The sequence below is a fragment of the Tupaia chinensis genome, unplaced genomic scaffold (assembly GCF_000334495.1).
Source record: "Tupaia chinensis unplaced genomic scaffold, TupChi_1.0 Scaffold145652_1, whole genome shotgun sequence".
In the NCBI taxonomy this organism is placed as follows: Eukaryota; Metazoa; Chordata; class Mammalia; order Scandentia; family Tupaiidae; genus Tupaia; species Tupaia belangeri.
Window position 1 is genome coordinate 2,111,042 of NW_006205509.1, and position 5,525 is coordinate 2,116,566.

Here is a 5,525-nt window from a genome sequence, read left to right on the forward strand (position 1 = left end):
AAACTCACGCCGGGCGCGTGTGCGTGTGTGCCCAAAATCCCGAGAGGAGAATGGAGAAGGGATTGCGGCGTGACCATCCCCCCTGGGGGGTGATTTCTCGCTTTCTGTCTCTATGTCTCTCTCCGTCTGTCTGGCGAGCGCATGCGCCCTATAGCGAAAATCTCTCCAAAAATAAATAAATAAATAAATAAAATTTTAAAAATGAACAAAATAATAAAAACACTAAAACAAAGGGCCTGTCAGGTGGTGGTGTGGTGGTTAAGGCCGCCATATTCCACATGGCTGGCTTTGTGGTTTAAGTCCCAGACCCAGTGGCTAGACCCATGCTGGGTGCATGTGTGTGCATGCATGCCCAAAATACCAAGAAAAAATGGAGGAAAAGAGACTGTGGTATCGTTATTCTTCCAAGGGTTACTTTCACTCTCTGGCAAGCGTGAGAACCTTATAGCTTAAGGGGAAAAAAAAGTACTAAGACAGGTCTTGGCATGGGTGGTTAAGGTGACTGGATCCTATATGGTCAAACATGGGGTTCAAGTCCCAGAACCAGTGGCTTGAAAAAAACATGCTAGGTACATATGCATGTGTGCCCAAAATCCCAAAAGGAGGGCAAACGGAGGAGAAGGGATTACAGCATGACTGGGGGGCAGAGTGCATGGTGCTTTTTCGCTTGCCTCCCTTTCTTTCTGATTCTCTCTAGAGAGCACACACCCTCAGTCAAAATTTTTTTTAAAAGTACTAAGTTATATGAGACAGCCCATGGTGAAACAGTAATGAACTGCTCAAGAGAAGCCAAATACCACGTGGCGACCACAGTCTGACTGTTCTCATCAGCCAGAAGCACAATGGGCACACACGCCAGTGCCCAAGATCCAATGGGCGGGAGGAAGGGGATCACGGTGTGGCCAGATTATGTGGAGGACACCACATACAAAGAAAAAAATACTTTAAGATATTAACATTAATATAAAATATTGCAACTTTCTTACAAGTACTGCCATCTTATATATGTCATTTTATATATGTCTTTCTAGAACACATTTACAATCACTTTAAAGATAACAGGGAGAATGAAACCCTCTTCTCCAAACAATTTTGTTACTATCATGTAATTTTTATTTTTTGAGAGGTTTTTGCGTGTGCTCGCCAGAAAGACAGACAGAAACAGAGAGACAGAAAGAGAGAAATCACCTCCTAGGGGGATGGCCACACCACAATCCCTTCTCCTCCATTCTCCTCTCAGGATCTTGGGCACGCACGCACATGTGCCCGGTGTGAGTTTAAGCCACTGGGTCCAGGACTCAAACCACGGTCGACCACATGGGAGTACAGCAACATAGCCATTATGTCAACTGCTGGTCCTACTATAATGTAATTTCTATACTTTTTTTTGAGGTTTTTGCCATAGGGGGCATGCACTCGGAGAGAGACAGAGTAAGGGAAAGTGAGAAATCACTGCCCAGGTAGGATGGCCACACCACAATCCCTTCTCCTCCACTCTCCTAGGATTTGGGACACACATGTGCATGTGCCCGGCTTGATCTTTAAGCCACCAGATCTGGGACTCAAGCTGTGGTCAGCCATATGGGAGTCCAGCAAGTTAACTACTACACCACCTGCTAGCCCTGGTTATTTGCCTCTTTAAAAGACAGTTTATAAGATAAATTCTCAATTACAATCTAGTTAAAAGTACCCAGCAACTGGCACATAAAGAAAATTTATGTCACTGTTTCAAGATGGTAGAGAATTCTCACAATAAAGATACCTCAAGGCCAAGAAAAAAAAAAAAAACTAACTAAAAGTGGGATCTGACACTAGGACATGCATTTTTAAATACATAAACATCGGGACCAGCAGTTGGCGTAATGGCTATGTCGCTGGACCCGCAGTTCAAGTCCTGGACCTGGCGGCTTAAACTCACGCCAGGCACATGTGCGTGCATGCCCAAATCCTAAGGGAAGAATGGAGAAGGGATTGTGGCATGGCCATCCACCGAGGGAGTGATTTCTCGCTTTCTGTCTCTCTCTGTCTTTCTGGAGAGCACATGCGCCCTATAGCAAAAAACTCTCCAAAATTAATTAATTAAAAAATAAATACACACACATTGTAAATTTTCACTTAATGCATTTTAAAACTGAACTGAAAAGGATTCACAGCTTTCAAAGAAGGGAAGTTCCTACTACCTCCATGAAAAAGAAATTAACACAGAAAGGAGGAATTTTATTTTTTAATCTCACAATTTCAGAACTTTTCCTACAGAGAGGTTGGAACAGTGAAAATAATCATTGTAATATTTTCCACCCAGATTTCCTAAATATTAATATTTCACCATATTTTTATTCTCCTTCAATATATACAGTAATATATAATACATATATAAGACAGATGATGAATATTTTTTCCTAACTATACAGATAGGATGTCCCTAAATACCTGTGTGTTTCTCCAGAAAACAATGATCAAAATCAGGAAATTAACACTGATGTGTTACTATTTCTGATCTACAGATTCCATTCAGATTTTACCGACTGCCACAATACATCAGGAAGGACATTTTAAAGAAATATACCCAGGTTATCAACACCAGAAAGTGAGATTCTTGAATTTTGCTCCCTACCCTTCTCACATACAATCTTAAATAAACACATTCTATCCAACAACTAAAGATCCAATCAAGAGCTTTCATCTTTTCCAAACATAAATCCTTCAAACTCTTACTAGGCTCGTAATGCCCACCTATTTAAAATCTGCTAAAAAAGGAAGGGGAGGAAGGGATTTGAATATAGATACAAACAGGCCAACTTCTCATGCCCATTCCAATCAGCCACCAACCCATCAATCAGCATACCCAATCTAGGTGATAAAAGCCAATAATCTTCTAATCAATTTTCCTGAGGAATTCTGGGCCAACTGAAAGATGCTATTCTTAAGAGTGTCCAAGCACCAGTATCAACTGTTTCCTGAGGCTCTCCCATAAATGAAACTATCTCAGTGGCTGGCTTTCTCTATTTCCCCTCTCCTCGCACCAAAATCCTACTCACCCCACTTCTTTTGTTAGTTCTGTTCCTAAGGACCGATGCAGTGAGAAGCTGCAGAAGCTACTAAAGCTAAGGACTCTCCTCTAAGTCACGGGGCTCTGGGCCCTCTTGATCTAGATGGTGCAATTATTGCAGGCTGTTGCGAGGTCACACAGCCTTCCACAACCCACGACGAATAGGCCCTCTAGAGAGCACACTTACAGGACGGCAGAATCCGGCGCCTGGAAAGTGTCTTTGTTTAAGGCTTCCATTAACACCCTTAATGACATCCCCAGGCGGAACGTGCAACACAACTGAAGTAACCTCAGTGCTCCTAACAGTACCTATTGCTTCCAATTTCAAGAATTCAAAGCGGGGGTGGAGGGAACAATCCTCAAATTCCCAGGGGACTGTTAGTCAGACACTCACGTAACCAGACCCCACTGTGTAGAAACTGTGGGAAGAAAGAATGGGAGAAATTCCCTTTCCCTGTTTGCTCTTTGACATTTCCCAGGGGATACTGCCTGCCTCTTTGGGGGGACCTCTCACAACAGTTAAGGGGAAAAACCCAAACCGTCAAAGGCTGTATGGGTGGGGAGGGTGACGTCAAACAGTAATGCTACCTTGGTTTAGGAGTGGTTTGAAATTAAACAAAAAACACAAATTTTTGTTTTACAACATGTCTACCTATTCCAAAATTTAAGTGAAATGTTAACTAGAAATTTTTACAGGTACAAAAGTTATGCAGCAATTTTAATAGCATTATGGGGAATAAAAGAAGCTTGATAAAGTACACACTTAATGTATATGACATAATGTATATATGACTTAATTTATTTCCAAAATGTTAAAACATAAAGGGGAAAAAGCTCCGGCATCCAGGAAATATGACAGGTTGCTCTAGGTCTGTTCCAAATAAACAAGAATTAATATACAGCTCAGTAATGAGATAAACTGATCTTACAAGTTTTGTCAGAATAAACTTACCAGGTTCTACCTTAGCTTCAAGTACTTGTGCTTAGAAGCTACACAGAATGGACATCTCTACTTCAATGGTCAATATGCAAACTCAGCTGAAATAGATTAAATTGCACTCACAACTCAAAAATAGCTCCCATACCGAAAGTGTTTTCGGTCACAGGAATAGTTGGCTGGCTCTAGGGTTGAAGAATTAAAAATTATTAACCAAGTAACATTCCCATTAACGTTCCAGAGGAGCCCCACAGTTAAATGAAAAATTCTGTTAAAAAAAAAAAAAAAAACATTAAAATGGTATTGTTACATATACTTTACCACAAGGAAAAAAATAAAAAGTAAATGCTACTCAAAAATTCAAGTCTTGGGGCTGGCAGGTACCGTGGTGGTTAAGGATGCTCGATTTCCACATGGTCGACTGTGGTTTGAGTCCTGGATCTGGTGGCTTGCTTTCTCTCTCTCTCATTCTGTCCCTCTCTGGTCAAATTAAAATAAACAAACAAATGAATAAATAAAGTTAAATAAAAATAATTATTTTTAAAAATCCAAGTCTGGGGACCAGCAGATGGTGTAATGGCTATGTCGCTGGACTCCTATGTAGTCGACCACGGTTCAAGTCCCAGACCCGGTGGCTTAAAACTCACTCCAGGCGTGTGTGCGCCCAAGATCTCGAGAGGAGAATGGAGAAGAGATTGAGGTATAGCCATCTTCCCTGGGGGGTGATTCCTCTTCTGTCTCTCTTTCTGGCAAGCACATGTGCCCTATAGCAAAACCCCCTCCCCCCCCCACCAAAAAATATAATTTCTCTAAAATTTCCATGAAACCTCTCTCTCTGTAGGGTTTATATCTTCCTTTAAAATTTCTTTAGTTAAAAATACTAAAGAAGGACCAGCTGATGGTTCAGTGGTTAAGGCAGCTAGATCCCACACGGCCTACTATGCCATTCAAGTCCTGGGCCCAGCAGCTGGAGATACATGCCAGGCACAGGTGCACGTGTGTCCATAATCCTGAAAGGAAGGGAATCTGTTTCTCTCTGTCTTTCCTGCTAGTTCACGTACCCTATAGCAAAAACCCATCAAAATAAATAAATAAATAACACACACACACACACACACACACACACACACACACACACAAACACACGGGGTCTTCAAAAAGTTCACGGAAGATGCATATTATGGAAGAATATACATGGATCTCAAAAGCTTTTTTGCCCCAAAATAAACTCACACTTGAATTCTATTTTTCTTTTCTTCTTAATAAAGAACTATTTATTTATTTATTTTCATTTGGCCAGAGAGAGAGAGAAGGAGAGGGAGAGGGAGGGAGACAGAGAGAGAGGGAAAGTGAGAAAGTAAGCCACCAGGTCTGGGACTCGAACCATGGTCAGCCATGTGAGAGTCCAGGGCCCTAACCATCACACCACATGCTGGCCCTGAATTCTGTTTTTCTAAAAATACCTGAAGTCCCCTTGTACATTGAATTAGGCCTATTACAAAACTGCAAATAATACTGCTCTGTTTCATTCCAGGCCTC